Here is a 25494-nt window from a genome sequence, read left to right on the forward strand (position 1 = left end):
GAAGAGATTGTTCCCTTCATTCTTTTGCTGTTCTTGGGAGGACCTTTCAAAGAATTGTTGTGAAGACAAGCCACCTCTAATAACACCATCCATCTCATAACTGAAGCCAATTTTCTACCCCCAGTCCTCTTTTGATAAATCTTTAGAAAAATCTGGGATAGACAGAATCACCACCAGATGGATTTGTAACTGGCTGACAGACCATACTCAACGGGCAGGCCTTAATGGTAAGTACATCTATTTGGAGGGAAGTAAACAGTGGGGTACCACAAGGTTCCGTCTTAGGCCCAGTAGTCTTCAATATCTTCATAAATGACTTAAGATGAGGGAATTGAAGAGGAACTCATCAAATTTGCAGAGGACACCAAGCTGGCAGGAATAGTCAAAACCCCAGAAGATAAGTTCAGGATCCAAAAAGATCTTGACAGACTTGAACAATGGGCCCTATGCAACAACATGAAATTTAATGTGGAGAAAAACAAGGTTTTACACCTAGGCAGGAAAAAACCAAAGGTACAGGTACAAATTAGGTGAAACCTGGCTCAAAAACAGTAACTGTGAGAGGGACCTTGGATGATCACTTAAACACGAGCCAGCAACGTGCTGCAGCAGCCAAAACAGCTAATACAATCCTTGGTTGTATAAACAGAGGCACAGAATCAAAATCACATGACTTATTAGTCCCATTTTAAAATCCTTAGTAAGGCCATACCCGGAGTACTGCATCCACGTTTGGTCACCACACTACAAAAAAGATGTTGAGACTTTGGAAAAAGTACAGAGAAGGGCAACTAAAGATGATTGAAGGCCTTGAGACGAAAACATATGAAGAACGGTTGCAGGAATTGGAATTGGCTACTTTTTAAAGAAAATAAGAAATAGGGGTGACATGATAGCAGTATTCCAGTATTTGAGAGGCTGTCAACTTATTTTCCAAAGCACCAGAAGGCAAGAAAAGAAACAATGGATGGAAACTGATCAAAGAGAGAAGCCACCTGGAATTAAGGAAAAACTTCCTAACAGTGAGGACAATTAACCAGTGGAACAGCTTGCCACCAGAAGTCGTGGGTGCTTCATCACTTGAGGTTTTTAAGACAAGACTGGGTATCCACTTGTCTGAAATGGTATAAGGTCTCCTGCTTGAGCTGAGGGTTAGACTAGAAGATCTCCAAGGTCCCAGCTCTATTCTGATTGATTGACCTAGATTAAATGTCCTGCACTCCCAAATCTTGACAGCGCTGGGAACAGCCAAATATGAATGTGCCTCAGTTTCCCATTGCAACACCCTTTGATGCATTATGATGTAAATTTTGACTAAAAGGCTAGCGATGGGAGTAGAAAGCATCAGTGGTGACCTTGCTAAGACCTGCTTATAGGGAACGGTTGCTGGAATTGGGTATGTGTAGTTTAATGAAGAGAAGGGTGAGGAGTGACATGATAGCAGTGTTCCAATATCTCAGGGGCTGCCCCAAAGAAGAGGGAGTCAAGCTATTCTCCAAAGCACCTGAAAGCAGGACAAGAAGCAACGGATGGAAACTAACCAAGGAGAGAAGCAACCTAGAACTAAGGAGAAACTTCCTGACAGTTAGAACAATTAACCAGTGGAACAACCTGCCTCCAGAAATGGTGAATGCTCCAACACTGGAAGTTTTTAAGAAGAGACTGGACAGCCATTTGTCTGAAATGGTATAGGGTTTCCTGCTTGAGCAGGGGGTTGGACTAGATGACCTCCAAGGTCCCTTCCAACTACTTCTTCTTCTTTTGAAAAATATATTATCAATCTTAATAACGGTTTGAAATATCAGTGTAAAGCAGGATAGTATTTAGCTTCTTCACCCACAACTCCTCTACTACTATTACTACTACTACTACTATTACTTCTTCTTCTTCTTCTTCTTCTTCTTCTTCTTCTTCTTCTTCTTCTTCTTCTTCTTCTTCTTCTTCTTCTTCTTCTTCTTCTTCTTCTTATTATTATTATTATTATTATTATTATTATTATTATTATTATTATTATTATTATTATGTGTTAGTACCACTTTATAATGCCTTGATAAAACCACACTTGGAATATTGCTTCTCCGTTTACGGAACGGCGCCACAGATTCAACAGCTTCAGAGGCCTAAACAGCTCGTACGGAGGATCGGGGGGGGGGGGGGGAAGGCCTCAAGAATTTTAATATACATTTCTTTTCTTCTAGAGGACAATTGTGGCTTTCAATGGGTTCCTGCACGGCTGAAGACAAATGAGCAATGAATGGGAGGTTTAGAGCAGATCGGCTTGTACGGCAAAGGAGTCTGGCTTGTTACAGGCCGGCAACAAAAGGCAAATTGAAATCCCTTCTGCCTGGCTGACATTTACCACAGATGGAGGAGACCCCTATGAAGTTGGAGGAACAGAGAGGCGATTCAGAGGCCAGCAAAAAATTGGCTCTTTTTTCCCCTCCTTGTTGCATCTTCCCAACCCCCTCCCTGCTGGGGGGGAGGGGGGGCTTTGTCCTTTTTCAAAAGGCATGGTGGATCATGAAGAGGGAACTCTTTCCCCCACGCTCAAACGGTTGCTAGGGACAAGCTCGGGCAAAGAGCCAAACATTGGTAGCCTACTTGGTTGCTCCAAAGAAGCTTGTTTGGCTTCTTTGCATTCTGCTCATCGCTTGGCACTTCCATAAATGCCAAGATTGACTCTCTGGAATGCTTGCAATCACCTGGCCAGGATTTGAGGCTCCTTCTGCAGGGAACTGAAGTCCGCAGCCGCCCAACAGGGTTACCATCTCACAGAAGCACGTTCAGAGCGAGCTTCTGTTTGAAACAAGGGAACCGTCGCTGGCCTCCAAAGGTTTAACTCTGTAAACTTCAGAATTAGCAGCCAGTTTACAGGGGTTTCCATTTCAACACGATGCAGGGCTTCAGCTTGCGAAAATTTGGGATGAAGAAAGAAAAAAACACACACACACACGTTTGGGCAGAGGTCTGAGGTTTCCCAGCTAGATTGAAGTTTGAGCATTCTTTATATCTGCAAATGATTTAGGAGTAGGCTGCCAAATTAAAAAAAAAATAAAAAAAACGCCAACAGGACTGAAGCAGCTCAGAAATAAACCTTACGGTAAGACTGAGCTATATTGCTGTCATTAAAAACAGGCTCCATGAACTTCAGGATCTTCTCTATTTTTTAATTCTGAATTCCTACATCCTGCTAAGCTACAGTGCAGCTTCTTAAGTTTTGTGAGAAGGATTCTTGCTGGGACAAACAGCAAGAAACGGAGATAATACTCCTTAAACCAAACTATGAAAACTAATAAACGCTATTCATAAAACTATTTATAAAAATTATTTCTACAATTAGGGGATCTGTAAGATGTTGCATGAATTCAGCCCATGGGATTAGTAAACCGCAATATAGTCCTAGGCTGCATTAACAGAGGGATAGAATCAAGATCGTGTGAAGTGTTAATACTACTTTATAATCTTTTGATAAGGCCACAGTTGGACTATTGCATCCAGTTTTGGCCACCACGAGGTAAAAAAGATGTTAAGCTAGGGTTTCCAGAGTCTCAACAGTGCAGAGAAGGGCCACAAAAATGACTGGAGGTTAAAACATGAAGAACAGTTGCAGGAATTGGGTATGCCTAGTTTAATGAAATGAAGGACTAGGGGAGACATGCTAGCAGATTTCCAATGTTTAAGGGATGTCACAAAGGAAAGAGGATGGTCAACCTATTCTCCAAAACACCTGAAGGCAGAACAGGAAGTAACTGGATGAAAACTAATCAAGGAGAAAAGCAACCTAGAGCCAAGGAGAAATTTCCTGACATGGTGGCTCAGTGGGTTAGGACGCTGAGCTTGTCGATCAGAAGGTCGGCAGTTTGGCGGGTCGAATCCCGAGTGCCACGTAACAGAGTGAGCGCCTGTTACTCGTCCCACCTTCTGCCAACCTAGCAGTTCGAAAGCACGTAAAAATGCAAGTAGAAAAATAGGGACCACTACGGTGGGAAGGTAACAGAGTTCCGTGCGCCTTTGGTGTCTAGTCAGGCCGGCCACATGACCACGGAGACATCCTCGGACAAGCGCTGGCTCTTCGGCTTTGAAACGGAGATGAGCACCGGCCCCTAGAGTTGGAAACGACTAGCACGCATGTGCGGGGGAACCTTTACCTTTACCTTTTTAGAACAATTAATCAGTGAAACAACTTGCTTCCAGAAGTTGCCTGGAGACTTTGAAGAAGAGATTGGACAGCCACTTGTCTCAAATGGTATAGGGTCTTCCTGCTTGATCAGGGGGGTTGGACTAGAAGACCTCCATGCTCCCTCTCAACTCTGTTATTCTGTTAAGAGACTAGACAGCCACTTGTCTCAAATGGTATAGGATCTCCTGCCTGAGCAGCGGGTTGGATTAGAAGACTTCCAAGGTCCCTTCCAAGTTGGTTATTTTATTAAACCAGCTTACTAGTTGTTCAACAAACTATGATTAAAAGAACCCTAGCTTAATGCAGAGGATGGACCCAGGCATTAAGTATATGATTCTTGATCTTTCTGATACGTTTTTTCAAACTGAATCTAATGCATCTGGGCTGTGCCTTTTGTATATGGTTATCAAAGAATTCCATGAAAATATAATAACATATAACAAGGAGGAGAACAATGTTACCAGAAGCTAATGTCTATAACAGGGGTCTTCAAACTTGGCCCTTTTATGACTTGTGGACTTCATGGCTGAGGAATTCTGGGAGTTGAAGTCCACAAGTCATAAAAGGGCCAAGTTTGAAGACCCCTGGTCTGGATCCAAGCCTGCAGTTTCATCAAAATGGCCGACTAAAGAATTCTGGGAGTTGAAGTCCACAAGTCATAAAAGGGCCAAGTTTGAAGAACCGTGGTCTATAACATCATCACCACCACCATCATCAGAATCTATTAAGGGCTGTTGATTATCTTCTATTGCATACATAACTAAACTTGAAACAGTGAATTTCCTGTTTCCTCTTCTATTAATTAAACGATTTATTCATTGAACACAATTAATTGACTCATTTATTATGTTAATATATTGACAAATGTATTAATAAATTATGAAGACCACCTTACAGAAGCCCATCCACACAAATGGTTTCCTTCCCTTTATGCCTTTGCTACCAATTGTCACATGACCTGAATCCTAAATGTCATACATTTTTTTAAAATAATTATTGGGTTCTTATAAATCTCCACATTGCTTGTAAACTGCTTTGGGATTTTCCCTTGTTCTGAATGGCAGGATATGAGCAATTGCAAGCAGGCAATTGATTGATTGCTTTCTGTAATTCTTTTGAAAAGGTTATTAGAGGCTTTTAATGGTTTAAGTAACATTTGTAATACATTAATGAATATTTGATAAAAACAGCCAGATGGATTGGGAGATCTCATCAGGAAAAGATTTTATTTATTTGTTGTGGTTTAATTTTACCCTTAAGCAGCTCAGAAGAGAATGCAGTTTTTTCTTCTTGCCGTACCATTTAATTAGTCTTTTGGATTTTTTTTTTCTTTTTAAAGAGTGGCCCAAGGTTTCCAATTTTGATCCAGCATTTTTCCTCACTCTTAGTCTCAATCTTATCTGCAGGGTTGCTATAAGGCTAAAATGTGATTGTGATTCAAGGGGGGCAAATAAAGATGGAGACAGGAATAAAGGTTGTTAATTTGAAACATACTTTTAATACCCAGAGGTACTTATTGCAAAACACCCAAACTATGAAAACATAATCCAAATGATTGGAAGACCAAGATGGGAACTTAAGATTGTAGTCTTTCCTTTGAGGAAACGGAAAAAGAGGACAGTCAGCAGCAAGAAAGAATTGCAGCGGTGATGACTGCACCGTTGGGAGACCTCAAAGAGCAGGCTAGGGCACAATCATGGTGGGGAAACTTGTCACTATGGTCACTAGGAGTCGAAAATGACTTGATGACACATAATCAAATAAAATTACTAAATTCGTTGCATGGGAGACTTTCAGCAATTGCTTTGAAGACGTTCGGAATTCTAATCTAATTGCAAAAGATGCTGTATCTCCTTCACAGAAAGAACATAGCTTGTCAACTAGCCTTTGATCTAGGGCCGTTTCATCCCTTCCCTTCAGGTGGCCAATGGCAACGTGTCATTGAAGTGTTTTGATTTTTAAATGGGAGCATTTAAAAATTCCTTCCTTCCTTCTAGATGTCAACACCAGTTATGACCATTAAAACCATACTTGTCATGGGTTATAGGAACAGAGTCTTGCACCTCTGAGTTTGCTTCCTGCCCCCCCTGCTTTTATCAGAACTAAAAAGAGTCAAGTGTTGGCGTATTCTCCCGATCTATTTATCTAGTAACTCTTATGAAAGTAGGGGAGTAAGTTAGCCCACCATGATAGTCTGCCATCATGTCTGCTCTTTGCTTTACTCTCAGATGCAATTCTAAACTGGTTATATTGTCTCTTACCATCTCCTTGTCTATCTTAGGCTTGCTAGTACTATAACCCTGATAACCTAGGATTTTTTTTTACATTTCTGGGAAAAGATAGAACATAACTGTCAGCCCTGCGAGGTAGACCATACTGGAACACCAAAGTTATGAATACTAAAACCACTTTTATTATAGGATCACAATACAGGCAGGCCTCGACTTACAACAGTTCATCTGAAGTTACCGCGGCACAGAAAAAAAGTGACTTATGACCATTATTCACATTTTAACAACCGCTGCAGCATCCTCCTGGGTCACATGATCAAAATTCAGCTGCTTGGTAACTGATTCACATTTATGACAGTTGCCATGTCCTGGGGTCATGTGATCATCCTTTGTGACCTTCTAACAGGCAAAGTCAGTGGGGGGAAACCAGGCTCGCTTAACAACCGTGTTACTAATTTAACAACTGCAGTGATTCACTTAATAACTGTGGCAAGAAAGGTCATAAAATGGGAGAAAAAATCACTTAACAGCTGTCTCGCTTAGCAAATCGTGGGCTCAATTGTGGTCATAAGTTGAGGATTACCTGTAACAGAATCCTGAAGCTCTCTGAGTGTGTCTGCTTCCTCCCTCCCTGCTTTTATCCTAAAAAGAACTCAAGGGGTCACATCTGAGATGCTTAATCTACATTTGGGACTCAGATTTCTCTTAACTCACTGCTGCTTGGGCTGTAGCCCCTTCCTTCTGCTCCTCAACAGGGGTAGGCAACCTTGGCCCTTTTATGACTGGTGGACTTCAACTCCCAGAATTCCTGAGCCAGCCATGCTGAGGGGAAATGGAAAGGTTCCATACGGAGCCATGCTGGCTCAGGAATTCTGGGAGTTGAAGTCCACCAGTCATAAAAGAGCCAAGGTTGCCTACCCCTGTGAGTCAAGGCTATTTCCACTTCCCATTACATCAACAACAACAGATTCAAGTTCTTTCTTTGCACACTTACAGCTGCTACTTATATTTTAAAAATATGCCCGTTAATTGCATTCACACAATGCTCACCACACCTCATTTACTCCTAAAAACCAATTTAACAGATTCCCAGTTCTGCACAACTTGAAAAGGCCCTCCCCAATTTTCTTTAATAAAATAAAATAAAAATAAAATCAACAGCTTTCACAGAGAAGTCTAACAATTTGTCATTCTGGGTGGCAGACTTTGGTTCTGATACATTTATCATCCTATTTTTTAAAAAAAAAACACGCCAGCAGTTAAAATATTTAAGTACAGAGAAAAATAAAGTCCAAATACATATTTACCCCATAAAATCTACCCAGTATCACAGGCTTACTCAGAAAAATGAAAAAGAAAGAAAAGAAAAGAAAAGAAAAGAAAAGAAAAGAAAAGAAAAGAAAAGAAAAGAAAAGAAAAGGGAAGGGAAGGGAAGGGAAGGGAAGGGAAGGGAAGGAAGGAAGGAAGGAAGGAAGGAAGGAAGGAAGGAAGGAAGGAAGGAAGGAAGGAAGGAAGGAAGGAAGGATCATGACAATAAAGTTGCCCCCAAAACTCTAAATTCTGAATCATATTTTTTTTCCTTCCTTCCTTCCTTCCTTCCTTCCTTCCTTCCTTCCTTCCTTCCTTCCTTCCTTCCTTCCTTCCTTCCTTCCTTCCTTCTCCACTTAGAGAAAGTGACTGGCCCAAATTCAACCAGCTATCTTCTTGTCTAAGACAGAACTAAAACTCACAGTCTCCCAGTTTGTAGCTACTGTCTCACTTTAATTTTTTATAACGGGCTCCAAATCTTGTTCTGCGCTATGGGTAAAATTCTCAGAATAAATATAATTATGAGATCACTCTGTACTGCGATTTCTGGTTAGGTCTGTCTTTGATTTACCGATGATACAATTCACAGTGACAAGTCGGAATTTTCTGCTTAATCTCTCTTTATTTCCCAAGAAATCTTCCTACATTTGGGGATGATTACTTTTGGTATATAGATAATAAATGATTTCTCAGGCTCTGAAACAGGTGACGTTCCTATCAGGGTCACATTTTGTTTGTCTGGAAAAATACATGCTGAATGTAGTGCCTATTGGGTACAATGATCCAGTTTCTCCTATGCCCATGAAATACTCAGCATTTTGCTTCTTTCTGTATTCAGGCCAAGGTCATTGGTAAAAGCAACTTCAGGCTTCTGACCCTATTTTTCATTTTAGAAAAATTGATGAGACAAATTAATGTTGGATCTACATCCAATCTTTCCCCCCCCCAACTTTTCTTCCATACTTCGTAATGAGAAGCTTTCCAGATATTGGATTCCTAAGCCCCAATCCAGCAAGTTTATGCAAATGAAAGCACCTCATTATTTTTCTGATTTCATCAGTCTTAGCAGAAAATAAGCTTTGCGTGCACGATGCGGGTCCCAGCTTAGTCCCGATGCGTCCGCTGTCATGGAACTAAATATCTATTGAGCCTTGCAGAAAGTCACAAACCACTTATGAATGTCAACAACAAGCTGATAGCGCAGGAGCCATCACGTGATCGTTTATATAATGCGGTGGATGTTCAAAGCACTTTTCAGGGCTTTATCTGGCTTTTTTTTTTTAGAAACCCATTCCAACGTGGGCCTTTGCTTTTTCATTGCTTTAAGGAGGTGTTGTCTGTTTATACATCTGTGGGGGTGAAACTCCACTGCAGTGGCTGTTGTTAAACGAACACTCACACGTACGGGAACAAGGTGTGTAAGCCCATGAATTCCAAACCAAATTACAGGTAGTCCTGTAACGGAGCCCCAACATTTCTGTTGCTAAGTGAGACCTTTGTTAAGTGGGCTCTGCCCCATTTTATGGCCTTTCTCGCCAGAGTTGTTCAGTGAATCCCTGTAGTTATTAAGTTAGTAACAAGGTTGTGAAGTGAATCTGGCTTTCCCCATTGACTTTGCTTGTCAGAAAGTCGCAAAAGGGGATCATGTGACCCCTGGGGACGCTGCAAAGGTCATAAATATGAGCCAGTTGCCAAGCGTCCAAATTTTGATCACCTGACCGTGGGGATGCTGCAATGTCATGTGCTATAAGTTTGAAAAATGTCATAAGACACCTTTTTCAGTGCCATTTTAATTTTGAACAGTCACTAAATGAGCGGTTGTAAGTCAAGGTCTACCTGTAATAGATTATACCTCTAGTAACTACGAAAGAAGGAGATGAGATTAGTCCAGTATAATGAAAAACGGTCATAAGTCAGCAGCATTGTAGCTTTGACAAGTCACTAAACTACTTGTACTTAATTCTCTTCCTAATTAGATGTCCCTAATTCTGAAAACAAAACAAAACATTAGAACTAATGGCCACCAAGACTATAACCGTGGCTCTCAATGTCACAGGTGACTTTCAGGCCTTGGGCTTAAGTTGTCTTGGTATCTTCAAGGATAGGATGACAGAATAACAGAATAACAGAGTTGGAAGGGTCCTTGGAGGTCTTCTAGTCCAACCCCCTGCCCAAGCCGAAGACCCTATAGCATTTCAGACAAATTTATTTATTTATTTTAATTCCATTTATATCCCGCCCTTCTCCGAAGACTCAGGGCGGCTTACAAGCTTAGCAGTAGCCTTCATTCTATGTATATGCCTGCTTATTAGGGCTTTCACACACACCCCCAAGCGGCATTATTACAATTGCCCCCAACAATCTGGGTCCTCATTTTACCTACCTCAGAAGGATGGAAGGCTGAGTCAACCTTGAGCCTGGTGGGATGCGAACCTGCACTAATTGCAGGCAGCTGGTGATACTTAAGGAGGCATTAGCCCACTGCTCCACCAAGGCTCTTTTAAATGGCTGTCCAGTCTCTTCTTGAAAGTCTCCAGTGTTGGAGCACTCACAACTTCTGGAGGCAAGTTGTTCCACTGATTGTTTGCACTGTCAGGAAATTTTTCCTTAGTTCTAGGTTGCTTCTCTCCTTGATTAGTTTCCATCCATTGCTTCTTCTCCTGCTTTCAGGTGCTTTGGAGATAGGTTGACCCCTGTCTTCTTTGTGGCAGCTCCTCAGATATTGAAAGATTGCTATCATGTCACCCCTGGTCCTTCTTTTCATTAAACTAGACATACCCAGTTCCAGTAACCGTTCTTTATATGTTGTAGCCTCCAGCCCACTAATCATCTTTGTTGCTCTTCTCTGCACTCTTTCTAGAGTCTCAACATCTTTTTTGCATCGTGGTGACCAAAACTGGATGCAGTATTCCAAGTGTGGCCTTACCAAGGCGTTGTAAAGTGGTATTAGACTCCTCATGTGTTCACATTATGAACAGAAATCACAGTTCACATCGTGAAAGAGAATGAGACAACAGAGACTCTGGCTTTTCTTAAGTCTTCCAAGTTCTGTATTGTTTGGATATAAAAAATGAAGTCCTGCCAAAGCATAAAAATGTCAAATCCTGGCTCTGAATATCTATCTTCTCAATTTTGGAAAAAATCATGGTACCAGCTGGATCGCTAGCAGCCATATTTTTGACCTTGCCAAAAAATTCTAGTTGCTGCATCAACAGAGAGCCTCTAAAATTCCTGGAGGATATTAGACTTTCTTGGCGTTCAGCTGATCCAGGCAAATGCCTGTCTAGGCTTTGTCGTCCCTTAAGAGGAATCTTGTATGAAGAACAGCTTCACATGATTACCCAGAAATTGGCTCCCAAGTTATTTGTTTCCTTCTCTGTTCCTGGAACTGGAATGTCAACATCAGAGTTTCTGTAATAATTGTTTGCGTTTGCTGAAAGAGACTCAGAATACAGAACCTAGACTAATAGATTTGGAGCACCCACGACTTGCTAAGGAGCTTGGCAAGCTAGTTGTGGGTGCAACTTGCTTGCTAAGCTCTTTCGAGAAGACACCAGGTTCAAAGAATGGAGCTGAAAGGCTGCAGGGGGTTCAGGTTTGTTCTCACTTTCTCCAGAGGGTAAGACTAGAACCGTGGTGGCGAACCTATGGCATGGGTGCCACAGGTGGCACGCAGAGCCCTCTCTGTGGGCATGCGCACCGTCGCCCCAGTCCTAGGCCTTCAGCTGGATTTTATAAAACCTTTTCACTTTAGGCCTCCACCGCCATGTGCAAAAAAAAGGTTCAATCAATCATATATAAATTTAATAAAATAAATAAAATAAAATAAAATAAATCAATTTCAACTTCTTGTGGGAAAAAAAAAAATCTCACAAAGTTGGAATTGATTGATTCAACTTTTTAGTCCCAACCAGTCTGCTGTTACCGCCGCAGCCACGCCCACCCAATGGGCCATGCCCACTCAATGGGCCATGCCCACCCGACACCCAACGATACATAAGTGGATTTTGGGTTGCAGTTTGGGCACTCAGTCTCTAAAAGGTTCACCATCACTGGACTAGAACCTTTAAGATGAAACTTCAAGGATGTAAATACAGAATAGACGTGAGGAAGACCTTCTGCACAGTAAGAGCTGCCAATCAGTAGGATGGGTTAGCACATGGGGTGGTTGCCTCTCCTTCAGTGAAGGTTTTCAACAGAGGCCAGATAATCATCTGTTGGGAATGGGATAGTGAATCCTACAGTTTGAAGTGCAGGGGATTGGATTCCATGAAAGTTGGACTAGGCCTTTCCAACAGGGCAATCCTATTATGGATAGTCCTTGCCTTGCAACCATTTGTTTAGTGACTGTTGAAAGTTACAACAGCACTGGAAAAAGTGACTTAAAAAGAGATTTATGAACACTTTTCACAATTGAGACGGTTGCAGCATCCCCGTGGTCACATGATCAGAATTCAGACACTTGGCAGCTGGCTCATATTTGTGACGGTCGCAGTGTCCCGGGGTCATGTGATCCACTTTTGCGATCTTCTGATAAGCAAAGTCAATGGGGTAGCCCAGGGGTAGGCAACCTTGGCTCTTTTATGACTCGTGGACTTCAGTTCCCAGAATTCCTGAGCTAGCCATGCTGAGGGGACAGGGAGAGGTTTCCATGCTGAGCCATGCTGGCTCAGGAATTCTGGGAGTTGAAGTCCACGAGTCATAAAAGAGCCAAGGTTGCCTACCTCTGGGGTAGCCAGATTTGTTTAACAGCTGCCTTACTAACTTAACTACAGTGCTTCATTTAACAACTGTGGCAAAAAAGATTGTAAAATGGGACAAAACTTAACAACCGTCTTGCTGAGGAACATAAATTTTGGGCTCAATTGTTACTGTAGGTTGAGGATTACCTGTCTATCAGTATCCTTGAATGACATATTGAAATATCTGAGGCTCAAAAAGATGAATTGAATCATTCTCTACTAAGGCCTGGATCAGACTACTTGGGAAAGTGCCTCTGGAGACAGGACAGAATTAGCTAGCATGTTGATTGCTTGTAAGAAATTAATCATACCAGCATTCAGACAGTTCAACAGGCTACTGGTCCATTTCCAGGCTACTTTTAAAAGCTCTTCATGGTTTGGGACTGAGGATGCTGAGATTTTCTGGCTCCCAATGAGATGAAATAAGAATTCAGATTGCCAACACCATGAACGATGACATAATTTGGAATATCTAGAGTAGGGGAGTCCAAGCTTGGCAACTTTAAGACTTGTGGACTTCAGCTCCCAGAATTCCTTAGCCAGATTTCAAGAGGGGTAGGACTTATATTGCTTGTGGAAATGTAATGACTCCAGGCTGATTAGTCATTTGACTCTCCCCACAGGCTCTGCCTGTCCTTCTCCTACAACAGGGGTAGGCAAACTTGATCCTTTTATGACCTGTGGACTTCAACTCCCAGAATTCCTGAGCCAACCATGCTGAGGGGAAAAGGAGAGGTTTCCACGCTTGCTGGCTCAGGAATTCTGGGAGTTGAAGTCCCTGAGTCATAAAAGAGCCAAGGTTGCCTACCCCTGTCCTACACCAAATGACATATTTCCATGATCTCTTCAATAAGCATTCTGGAATCCACTGCACCCAAAAGGCTTTAAAACACTGATTATATACAAGACAAAGGGATATGTACAATATGATATATATTATATACAATGCAGTATTATAATTTCCAAAGGCTGTGGACATCTAACAGAAGATGACATTTAAGGGACAGAATAAGTCCCGGAATAACGTCCCACCAAAATAGAAATTTTCTTCAGCAAGGGTCTACAGGTAGTCCTCGACGTAGGACCTCAATTGAGCCCAAAATTTCTGTTGCTAACCAAGACATTTGTTTAGTGAGTTCTGCCCCATTTTACAGCCTTTTTTTGCCACAGCTGTTAAATGAATCACTGCAGTTGTTAAGTTAGTAACATGTTGATTTTCCTTGTCAGAAGGGCGCAAAAGGGGATCGCGTGACCCCGGGACACTGCAACCGTCATAAATAGGAGCCAGTTGCCAAATGTCTGGATTTTGATCACATGATCACGGGGATATTGCAATGGTCGTGTGAAAAATGATCATAAGTCATTCTCTTCAGTGACGTAACTTTGAATGGTCACTAAATGGACTGCTGTAAACCGAGGACCACTTTTACTTGGGTGGACAATGGTTTTTTTTTCCTTCTGCTAGGAAAAAAAACATGGTGGACAATGTTTTTTTTTACTTCTTCTAGAAAGACAGAAAGAGATACAGAAAGAAAGATGTCCTTGTCATCCATAAAAGTATTTAGCCTGACTGCATCTGTGAATGAAGACATAAAAAGCCCATTATGTTTTCAACTTCAGTAAATAATAAGACTATTTTTCCACCCACTTGTGAGGCCAGCTGTAATGTTTTTGGCCTTGAGTGGGAGGCAATGTGGAACAAGGATTAGGAAGATAAATGATATACAACGTACAGTGCCAGCTCACATAAAATATTAGCAGATTGGAAATGACTGTTTACTGTCTCACTGACTACATGATGAGGTTCGTGGCTTTCGGAGACTGCACCAAATGCTAACTTTGGATCTGCCAATAAAGCACACTGCATTGTACTACTAGGGTAACGGCAAATTAATTTTTGAGTTATGCCAAGGAGGCATGCCAGTGTACCTATCAGCCAGAGCTTTTGATGGATCCTCCTCTGTCAAAATTATTTTAATATGATGCCAAAACAGACAGGTCCTCTCCTCTATCAACATTAATGGAAAGATTTTTTGATTTCTTTTTTTTCAGGGGGGGGGAAACAATAGCTAAATAAAAATGAGTTATTGAGGAAATTGTAGGTCTACCTTTTGGCACGTAAAAATGTTCCTGGAAGAGCTCTGGACAGGTGTCTTTTGGAAGAATCTGTGGATAAGGCTGCCTTTTCCAAGTAGCATTCGAGAAACGTTGAAACTGCAGTGCCAAAACAGCTGGAGAGCACCGTTTAGAAACGTTGAGCACTGTGGTGGAATGTAGTCTGGATTCCCAGGAGGGAGGAGCTAACATTCCAGAGGAATAAGAGAGAGCGAAATTTAGATAGCTTGGCTGGGAAGAAGCGAGTCAAGGCAGCTCCTCCCTAGAAGTTCTCAGATATACCTTTATTGATGCAAGTAATTTGTTTTAGTTGGACAAGATTTCTGCCAATAGATGAGTAACCATAAAGGAAACTGCTTAGAAGAAACTCAGGATCTCTTTCTTGGTTTTGGAGCCTGGCAGACGTGTCTAATGATTATAGTGGCCTTCTTCCATGTGGATGTGGAAATTTTTCATATCAGGAACTGTACACCATTGGTGTACAGAACATCCAGTTCTCTGCGTGGATGCAGGCCTAGGCCTCCGAGGCCTAGAATGAACTTCCAGAAGTGACAATCAATGCACTTCCAGTGGGCTGTTCTAGGCCTGGGAGGCCTCCACCAGACCTAGAATGGACTTCTGGAAGTGACATCCACGTACTTCCGGTGGGCCATTCTAGGCTTGGGAAACCTTTTCCAGGACTCTGAGGCCTAGAACAGACTTCCAGAAGTAGCACAGGTTCAGCCGATTCTCCAAACTCAACAAAATTTAGCTACCGGTTATACCGAGCCGGTGTGAACCGGCTGAATCCCACCATTGCCATTGGGACAACCCTGAAATTATGAAGCCATGAATTAAATCAAAATGGATTATCCTTGAAAATTTGGAAACTATTCTAGTATAGGCTTCCACATTGTTCTCAAAGCACAACAAAACTGCAGGCAAGCAGGCTGAGATGATTGTTTGCATAAGATCGTAGAGGCTTCCTAAAACTAGAAGATTAGATGATCCCAGAGCATCAGTCCTATGCTATTTCCCAAGACAAGATTCCCTGATCTGTTCCCTTCCTTCATTTTGGGGAAATCCAACAAGCCACCTTCTTCTGTGTGAATCTTGGCTTGGCTTATCAGCACTCTAGCCAAGGCAAGCAATATAGTTAGATGCTGTATTTGCTCAGTCTTTACATTAGAAAGCTGGCTAGCAGAATTTGAGACCATTCAAACCTCTTTCTTTCTTTCTTTCTCTTTCTTTCTTTCTTTCTCTTTCTTTCTTTCTTTCTTTCTTTCTTTCTTTCTTTCTTTCTTTCTTTCTTTCTCTCTCTCTCTCTCTCTCTTTCTTTCTTTCTTTCTCTCTCTCTTTCTTTCTTTCTCCTTCTTTCCTTCCCCCTCCCCTCACATACACAACAGAGAAAGATAGAAAAAGCCTTTTCATCTTCATTTGTATAGCAGGTCTGTAGAATCATAGCATCTATTTCTGCCTGATAAAATCAAAATTTTGAGCAAGAAGAACATGGGTATGTCCACCGGTGGTCTTTTTACAGCCCTGGGCTGAATCTTACAGCACACTCAATTGGGCTAGACTTTTGAAATATGGTAAATATTCTACAGGCTTTAGAAATTCCCAAATATTTTAAAATAGGTTCTTTGAAATAACTGAGCATCACTGCTATGCATTGGCATCCCATGCTTTTCTTTCCTAAATTTGTAAGAAAACCTACTTTCTTGGAAAAGAATTCACACACCTTCTGTTTATACCATTCGTGGCGTCAACACATTTTTTAATTTTTGCAAAGTGTCACGTATATTTGCATTTAAATAAGATAGCATACATTTCTATTTAAAATCAGACTTTGCACTGAACTCTGATTCAGGTTAATATCTTTCATGCATCACATTTCAGTTCATTGTCTAAAGTTATTTCAATATTAGCTAAGCTGGAATGTGTGGTTATCTGTATATGTATGACACATAATGTAACAATCCTGCCTCAGGATTTTTGCCAGAATGCCTTCCGAATGAATAAGAATTTTACAAAGCAGGGGTGGAGGAAATTTGGAAGTGAAACAAAGATGATTAAAGTACTAGGAGTTTAGATGGAAGCAGCTTATAAAATACTATTCGGCTGTATTGTGAGTAGAGGCAGTTCACTCCCTTTAGAAATTCAAGGAATAAACAACCTCTAATAAAGAACATTTTCTCTTTATACTGTGAAGGATTTTTCTCTCCTCCATAAATGCAGCACTTAATTTCTTTAAGTGACAGGAGGGGGAAAAAAGCAACACAGATTTATTTACTGATCTAGTATCCTTTTAAAACTTAGCACTTGCAAAGCAAGGGGAAAAAAGAAATTTTGTATTTTTAAAAAGAGCCATTATCCCTTTTGGAGAATTAGAATTTTCTTTAAAAATGAGAAGAAAAACAGCAAAATGTTTTTTCCCCCTAGGCCCTTATCATCCATTCCACAATACTGCTGGGTTATTTTATTTTATTTTATTTTATTTTATATTTTATTTTATCTTATTTCATTTTATCATCTTATCTTTTCTTATCTTATTTTTATTATTCTAATTTTAATTTTAAATTCTATTCTATTCTCATTTTTAAAGACATTTTAAAAACCTAACAAGACATGAAGGGCTTGGGAAAATGGACCTCTGAGTTGGTAAAGAATTTAAAAGAGAATATTTGTAGCTCAGGGGGTCCTTGATGCTCTCTGAGCTTGGTTGTTTTCTTGCAAATATTTCAGTACCCAAACTGGGTAATATCATCGGTGCTAGTCAAGAAAAAATAATTTTCAGCGAAGGATTTTTTAAACTGCCCATTTCCTAGGAATTAAATAACTGGATCTCTCAAAATGTATATTGAGTACTGTAATAGATGACTCTCTTGTGTGTCTCCCCTGACTGCATTCTTGAACATTTATATCAAATTCCAGGCAAATGACACCACGCTGTAAAGGCGCAATCTGCAAACTCTGCAAATGTTCAGATTTTACTAGGTTTTTCTGTATGCCTAGCCAGCTCTGAACATTCTCCCAAGATCACGGTTGAACTGATGGGTGATATAAATGTATGTGGAAGTGGACTATCATACACGCATGTCAAATGTGTCACCAGTCTTGAGTCCTGACTGCCTGCCTGCAAGGGATCTATCCCACCTTGAATTCTGTTGACTCTTATTTACCCCTATTTGCTTTGACCTCTTGTTGTTGTTGTTGTGAAGTCGTGTCCGACCCATCGCGACCCTATGGACAATGTTCCTCCAGGCTTTCCTGTCCTCTGCCAACTTCTGGAGTCCATTTAAGCTCACGCCTACTGCTTCAGTGACTCCATCCAGCCACCTCATTCTCTGTCGTCCCCTTCTTCTATTGCCCTCAATCTTTCCCAGCATTAGGCTCTTCTCCAGTGAGTCCTTCCTCCTCATTAGGTGGCCAAAGTATTTGAGTTTTAGCTTCAGGATCTGGCCTTCTAAAGAGCAGTCAGGGTTGATCTCCTCTAGGACTGACCGGTTTGATCGCCTTGCAGTCCAAGGGACTCGCAGGAGTCTTCTCCAGCACCAGAGTTCAAAGGCCTCAATTCTTTTGCGCTCAGCCTTTCTTATGGTCCAACTTTCACTGCCATACATTGCAACTGGGAAGACCATAGCCTTGACTATACGCACTTTTGTTGACAGGGTGATGTCTCTGCTTTTTAGTGTACTGTCTAGATTTGCCATGGCTTTCCTCCCGAGGAGCAAGCGTCTTTTAATTTCTTGACTACAGTCCCCATCTGCAGTGATCTTGGAGCCCAGGAAAATAAAATCTGTCACTACTTCCATTTCTTCCCCATCTATTTGCCAGGAATTGAGAGGGCCGGATGCCATGATCTTGGTTTTCTTAATGTTTAGTTTCAACCCAACTTTTGCACTCTCCTTCTTCACTCGCAACAAGAGACTCTTCAGTTCCTCTTCACTTTCTGCCATTAGAGTGGTATCATCTGCATATCTTAGGTTGTTGATATTTCTTCCAGCAATCTTAATTCCAACTTTTGATTCATCTAGCCCTGCCTTTCTCATGATGTGCTCTGCATATAAGTTAAATAGGCAAGGCGACAGTATACAGCCTTGCCGGACTCCTTTCCCAATTTGGAACCAATCAGTGGTTCCGTGTCCAGTTCTCACTGTTGCTTCTTGGCCCGCATATAGGTTTCTCAAGAGACAAATAAGATGTTCTGGTACTCCCATCTCTTTAAGAACTTGCCACAGTTTGTTATGATCCACACAATCAAAGGCTTTAGCATAGTCAATGAAGCAGAAGTAGATGTTTTTCTGGAACTCTCTAGCTTTCTCCATGATCCAGCGTATGTTGGCTATTTGATCTCTAGTTCCTCTGCCTCTTCGAAATCCTGCCTGTACTTCTGGTAGTTCTCGATCCACATACTGCTGGAGTCTAGCTTGTAGGATTTTAAGCATAACTTTACTAGCATGAGAAATGAGTGCAATGGTGCGATAGTTTGAACATTCTTTGACCTCTAGTAATTTCAATTCTTGTAGAGAGCATGAGCTTGCAATAAACCTTTATATCCATTTGAACTGCCTGGATCTTCTGATTTCCAAGGCGCTTGACGGTTGGGGGATATATTGCTACTGAGCATGTCAAAGCTTCAGAATATCCCCCTCTCCCCTTTGAGGTTTCACAGGCTTTACAAGGTCTTTGTAAGACCCCAAACAATGGAGTGATGACAATTTTGAACTCTGGAACAAGGAGCTTAATCAGCGTCTCTTTGAATAAAATATCGGCTTTGTTTCTTCAGAGGGAAGTAAGCACCATAGCATTTCTTTTTGGGGCGTGGGCCCAGCGATCTGCAGGCAACAAGGGGGGAAGTTGAAGGTAGCAAAGTGTGCAATGTGTAAGAAAGGGGACAAAAATGGGCAGAAAATTCCAGGAGGGATAGCAATTGAGGAGCTCCATCTTTATTGAAAAAAAAAGTTAAGGACAAACCTAAAAAAGAGGCCAATCTGAAAGAGGATCGTAAGGATAAAAAAATATATATTTATATTTATAACTTTGCTTTCCAAAGGGAAGTTCAAGAGCAAAGCCAAGACAAACTTTACAAAAAGACATTTTTTATTAGAACTATCTAAAATCAAACAATACATGTAAATTTATTTATTTTTTTAAAAAAAATCAATGTCCCTATTTTTCCCATTTGTGAATGTGAAAGCAATAGCGCTTAAGACTTATGTACCGCTTTATAGTCCTCTACAGCCTTCTCCAAGCGGTTTACAGAGTCAGCCTATTGCCCCCAACAATCTGGGTCCTCATTTTACCAACCTCGGAAGGATGGAAGGCCGAGTCAACCTTGAGTCTGTCAGGATCAAACTGCTGGCAGTCGGCAGAATTAGCCTGCAATACTGCTTTCCAACCACTGCACCACCACGGCTCTAGACTGTGCATTCAGAGGTACCATTAGTATGTTAAAAGTTAAATGATCGAAAATAAAAGACCAAAGGGAATTTTTGAAGAATAAATCAACCTACAGGAGAGCATCAAAGAGAGAAGCAACCTGACAGTGAGAACAATTAACCAGTGGAATGACCTGCCTCCAGAAGTTGTGGGTGCTCCAACGCTGGAAGTTTTTAAGAAGAGACTGGACAGCCTTTTGTCTGAAATGCTATCGGGTTTCCTGCCTGAGCAGGGAGTTGGACTAGATGACCTCCAAGGTCCCTTCCAACATCATCATCATCATCATCATCATCATTATTATTATTATTATTATTATTATTATTATTATTATTATTATTATTATTATTAAATAAAGGTTGGTTCTTTATAATAAGGGATGCGTGGTCGCTGTAGGCATGGCTGAAATAGAATAATGGAATAACAGAGTTGGAAGGGACCTTGGAGGTCTTCTAGTCCAACCCTCTCCTCAAGCAGCTGATGGCTATTGCCATGTAATTAAAGCACCAGCCCTTTTTAGGTGTCCTAGCAATGCAAACCAACAAGGGGGGGCACTTCCATTATAATGGTGCAATTGCTGTCTTCACTTTTTTATAACTCCCATCTGTAGGAGGAGGGGTAGAACCTGGGGGCGGAGTTAAAAGAGGGATCAGCCTAGAATCCATACATAGTCACAAGCAAACTAAGTCCAATCTCCCTTAAATTCCATTGATCCTTATCTAAATCCTAGCAGGGGCTAACTAACCATTAGTTGAGAAGATTCCTGTGTGTAGGCTTCATAGCAATAAATCTGTTTTTGCATCTTCACGTGTGGACCCAGTCTTTCACCTCTGACGCACCCTGTACTATGTAACCTATAGGTACTCCTTGACTTACAACCACAATGGGGCCAGAAATTCCATTATTCAGCAAGCTGGTTGTTAAATGAGTCATGCCCAATATTATGACCTCTTATGCCAGGGTTTGTTGAGTGAATCATGCAATCATTAAGTGAATCACATGGCCATTAAGCAAATCTGGCTTCCTCCATTGATTCTGCTGACTGGGAAGCTGACTGGGAAGTTTGCAAATGACAATCGCATGAACTTTGGATGCTACAACCGTTGCCAAGCAACCATATTTTGATCATGTGACCACGGGGACACTGTGATGGTTATTAAGTGTGAGGACCGGCCCTAAGTCACTTTTTTCAGCGCAGTTGTAACTTCAAATGGTTATTAAACAAATGGTTGTAAGCAGTGGTGAGATTCAAATATGGGAACAACCGGTTCTCTGTGCGGACGCCATTTCCGGAAGTCCATTCCGGGCATGGGCAACAAAAAATTAGCTACTGGTTCTGCTGAACTGGTGCGAACTGGCTGAATCCCACCACTGGTTGTAAGTCAAGGACTACTTGTTCAAAGTTTCTTAAAAAGAGAGAGAGAAAACAGATGAAGATAAGTATCACGATCAAATGTTTTCAGACCTGAAGACTGTCCCAAATCTCAGCATAATTTTATTGTTTCCATGGAGATGACCTACATTTTAAAACAGCTGATGATTCCAAAACTAAGCACATCATCTCCCATCACTACTCTAAGGGCCATCAACCTGGCCCTTTGCTAAAAGTGGCCATTGCTATCCAGTGTTGCTCAAGCTTGGCAACTTAAGATGTCTGGACTTCAACTCCCAGAATTCCTTAGTCAGCATTCTGGGACCCCCCGTCTTAAAGCTGTCAAGTTTGAGAAACTCTGCTCAATCCCGCTTCACTCCCTTTATTTATTACATTTCTCAAAACTCAAAGCTCAACAGCTGAAATTCTCTGGATGCTTTACAACAAAACACAATAAAACATATAGTCTGAATACGCAGTAAAAAGATCCACATATTGCATCAGGAGACTAAAAAAATGTAGGAGTAAATACATCTACATCAGTGTATGCATTGTGTATAAATAAACCACCAGAAGAATAAAGATGGCAGAAATTTTTCCACACATTCGGGCAGACTGAATTAAATCTGACATCAAAGGAGGAGATTTCTAATTGAACTACTAGAGAAACACATAATACTTTGTTATAGAAACATAAGGCCCCAGTGGAGTTACTCAAGTTAACGCCGTCCAACTTAAACCAGCCATAATTTTATATCTCATGATCTGCAAACACAAAGAGAAAATTCTCTTCTTCAACAGTCTCTGAAATTAAATGGAGAGGAAAGGAACAGAGTAATAAGGAAATAGAATTTGAGCCGTGTTGAAGAAGAAGGCATTTTAAGGTGTAGCGGAAGAGGAAGAAGAAATGTGAAGATTGTGTTTTTGGACTCAGAAATGTTGGCCATTAGTGTTTGCTACACAGCTCTGGTATGGAGGGGGCTGACATAAATTTTCTTCGCCAAGAAAAGGCCTTTTATTGATGATATTGTATTCATCTCCTCAACAAAAAGCCTTTTCTTGGTGAATAGAATAGATTATTAATTCTGTTGGTTGTTGCCCAGAGTTTTTCAGGATTGGGCAGGTCACAAATTGAATGAACGAGTAAGTGAATGAATGCATGAATGAATGAATGAATGTTTTACCCTGTCTTTTAATTACATCCATTTTAGATCCTTGACCTCAACTTGCTTGGGACTATTCACAGCATTGGTTTTGAAAGCAACAGAGGATGTGCAGAATGTTTCAAATGAAAGCCCCTCCAATTTGAAGTCAGCTGTTCAGGTTCAAGAAATGTTCTGCGCTTGAAACAATGCTTTTTCAAAAAGGCTTCCAGGATAGATAGAAACAGCTCGTTTCAAACTCGGAGCAACGGCTGGCATTTTGAGATCAAAAACAACATTTTGCATACGCCTAAGGCCATGTTTTGTTTGATCTTAGTGAGGTCTGATTATTTGAAAGCCGGATTTACACATTGCACTAAATTGTATCGCAGGCTGTATTCCGCGATGGTGGGTTGTAAACCAAGATTTATCCCATGATTTGCGGAGAATCTTGAATTCTTATTCCAGGAAACCCTCTGCATAATTTCAAATTTCATTCTGCAAAAGATCAACTCAGACTGGACAGTTTTTGTCCAGTTATGACTGATGCCCCCGTTGCAATCTTTTTCGGAGAAGGAAGTTCTGAGGACCATGGGGACTCATGCCCTGGTCACCAGTTGCCTGGACCATCACAAAAGCTACTTTTGAAGACCATTCAGGAGCCACCACGATATAAAAAAGATGTTGAGACTCTAGAAAGGGTGCAGAGAAGAGAAACAAAGAAGAGTCTAGAGCAGCGTGCCTGGGTGAGGAATTCTGGGAGTTGAAGTCCACAAGTCATGAAAGGGCCAAGTTTGAAGACCCCTAGTCTAGAGGCTAAACCGTACAGAAAACCATTGAGGGAACTAGATATGTCCAGTCTAACGAAGAGAAGATCTAAGGGTGAATGATAGCAGTCTTCTAGTACCCGAGAACCTGTCACAAAGAAGAAGAGGTGGTTGACCTGTTCTCCAAAGCACCAAAGGACAGGGGAAGTAGTATTGGGTGGAAGTCTATCAGAATGAGATCCAGTCTGGAACTCAGGAGAACTTTCCTGATAATCCATGGAGTGGCTTACTTCCTGGAGCTTTGGGTGGTCCATCACTGGAGATTTTAAAGAAGAGATTGGACAGCCATTTGTCCAGAAGGGCATAGGGTCTCCTGCTTGAGCAGAAGGTTGGACTAGAACAGGGGTCCTCAACCTTGGCAACTTTAAGACTTGTGGACTTCAACTTCAAAGCTGGCTGAGGAATTCTAGGAGTTGAAGTCCACAAGTCTTAAAAGTTGCCAAGGTTGAGGACCCCTGGACTAGAAGATTTCCAAGGTGCCACCCAACTCTATTATTCTATGTTCTAAGCTGCAGTTGGTTCAAAGGACAGAATCTCCTGCATAGTAGACTCTGCAGCTCCTCAATAGGCTTCCAGGTTAAATTCAATTTTGGGGTTTGATTTTTTTCACCACTTGTAGGACCATCTTCTTCAGCCAAAGCTACCATTCTGGGTCACATGAGGAGGGGCAGGATTCATGGTTCTTTCCACTGAGAGATTCCTTGTAGGGTGCCCTCCCTCATCATATTTCAGAAGATGGTTTTCATTGTTCCACCTTGTTCTTTAGATGTTCACAACAGTATGACTTTGCTCTTTTAAGAAGGGTATATATAATTTTATCCTACGTTGGACAACATATTTCTGACCTCAGTCCTGCCAAAGTCTGTTGGGAATACGGGAGTGTAAAAATAAAGACTAATAAATAAATAATTTCCCCGTTTCCTGCACATACTGTTTACTTGTCTATGGAGATTCTCAGTCATCCAGGTCATCATTATCCGTTTACTTACAATCGTTGTAAACTTTCCACACTGTCTCCTTGCTGGGTGCAAGTAATGTGTACATATAGTCCTCGACTTACAGCAGTCCCACGGTCATGTGTTTAGTGACCGGTCAAAGTTACAACGGCACTGAAAAAAGTGACTTATGACCATTTTTCACACTTATACAACCATTGCAGCATTCCAATGGTCACGTGATTAAAATTCAAACGCGCGGAAACTGGCATGTATTTATGACGGTTGCAGCGTCCCGGGGTCACGTGATCAACTTTTGCGACCTTCTGACAAGCAAAGTCAATGAGGAAGCCAGATTCTCTTAACAACTGTGTTACTAACTTAACAACTGCAATCATTCACTTAACAATTGTGGCAAGAAAGGTCATAAAAAAGGTCACAAAACTCACTTAATGAATGTCTCACTTCGCAACACCTCTCCTCCGCGAGCTGCATTGGCTTCCGGTTGCCCTCCGGGTGAGATGCAAGGTGCTGGTGCTGACCTATAAAGCCCTAAATGGCTTGGGTCCGGATTATCTGAGGGAACACCTGCTGCCAGCATCAACTCCCCATCGTCCTGTGTGCTCCCACAGGGAGGGCCTCCTTAGGGTACCGCCGGTCAGTGAGTGCCGGCGGGTGATCCCCAGGGGAAGGGTGTTCTCTGTGGGCACGCCTGCCCTGTGGAACGATCTGCCTGTGGAACTCTGGACGGCCCCCGACCTTCTTTCGTTTCACCGGGACCTAAAAACTTGGTTATTTGATTTATCTGGCCTGGACTGAGGGGTTTTAATTTTTAAACTTTTAAATTTTTAAACTTTGGGCTACTAATCGTTATTTAATCTTATTTTAATTCTATTTTATTTTGTCTTTTAACTTTGCCCTGTAAACCGCCCTGAGTCCTTCGGGAATAGGGCGGTATATAAAACTAACTAACTAAATAAATAAATACATAAATTTTGGGCTCAATTGTGGTCGTAAGGACTACCTGTACAGTTCTTCACTCATATCGTAACATAACATTGCGGGGGGGGGGGGAGGACATAGTTTTATCCTGTAGCTTTTTCCTCTGTTCTCCCATCGTTATCTGATGTTTGCTTTAAATTACTGTGTACAACTGTTTGCTTTATAGTTTAAACATAATTAAAATTTTAATCATAGGTCTATGGTATCTGCCCTAAAGATCGC

At 41.4% G+C, this 25494-nt stretch overlaps 1 protein-coding gene and 1 long non-coding RNA gene across 7 annotated transcripts in view; both read right to left on the reverse strand.

Annotated features, from left to right (window-relative positions):
* The window catches only part of CELF2 (CUGBP Elav-like family member 2), a 634914-nt gene that overhangs the window by 170843 nt on the left and 438577 nt on the right, over window positions 1–25494 (reverse strand). The gene's annotated exons all lie outside the window — the stretch shown is intronic.
* Window positions 15870–19425, reverse strand: LOC308670494. The gene is made up of 2 exons (XR_014027018.1): window positions 19061–19425; window positions 15870–17753 (listed from the first exon to the last, which is right to left on the reverse strand). It is a non-coding gene; the product is annotated as an uncharacterized lncRNA (long non-coding RNA).

Source organism: Vipera berus (assembly GCF_964194415.1).
Source record: "Vipera berus genome assembly, chromosome: 6".
NCBI classification, from domain to species: Eukaryota; Metazoa; Chordata; class Lepidosauria; order Squamata; family Viperidae; genus Vipera; species Vipera berus.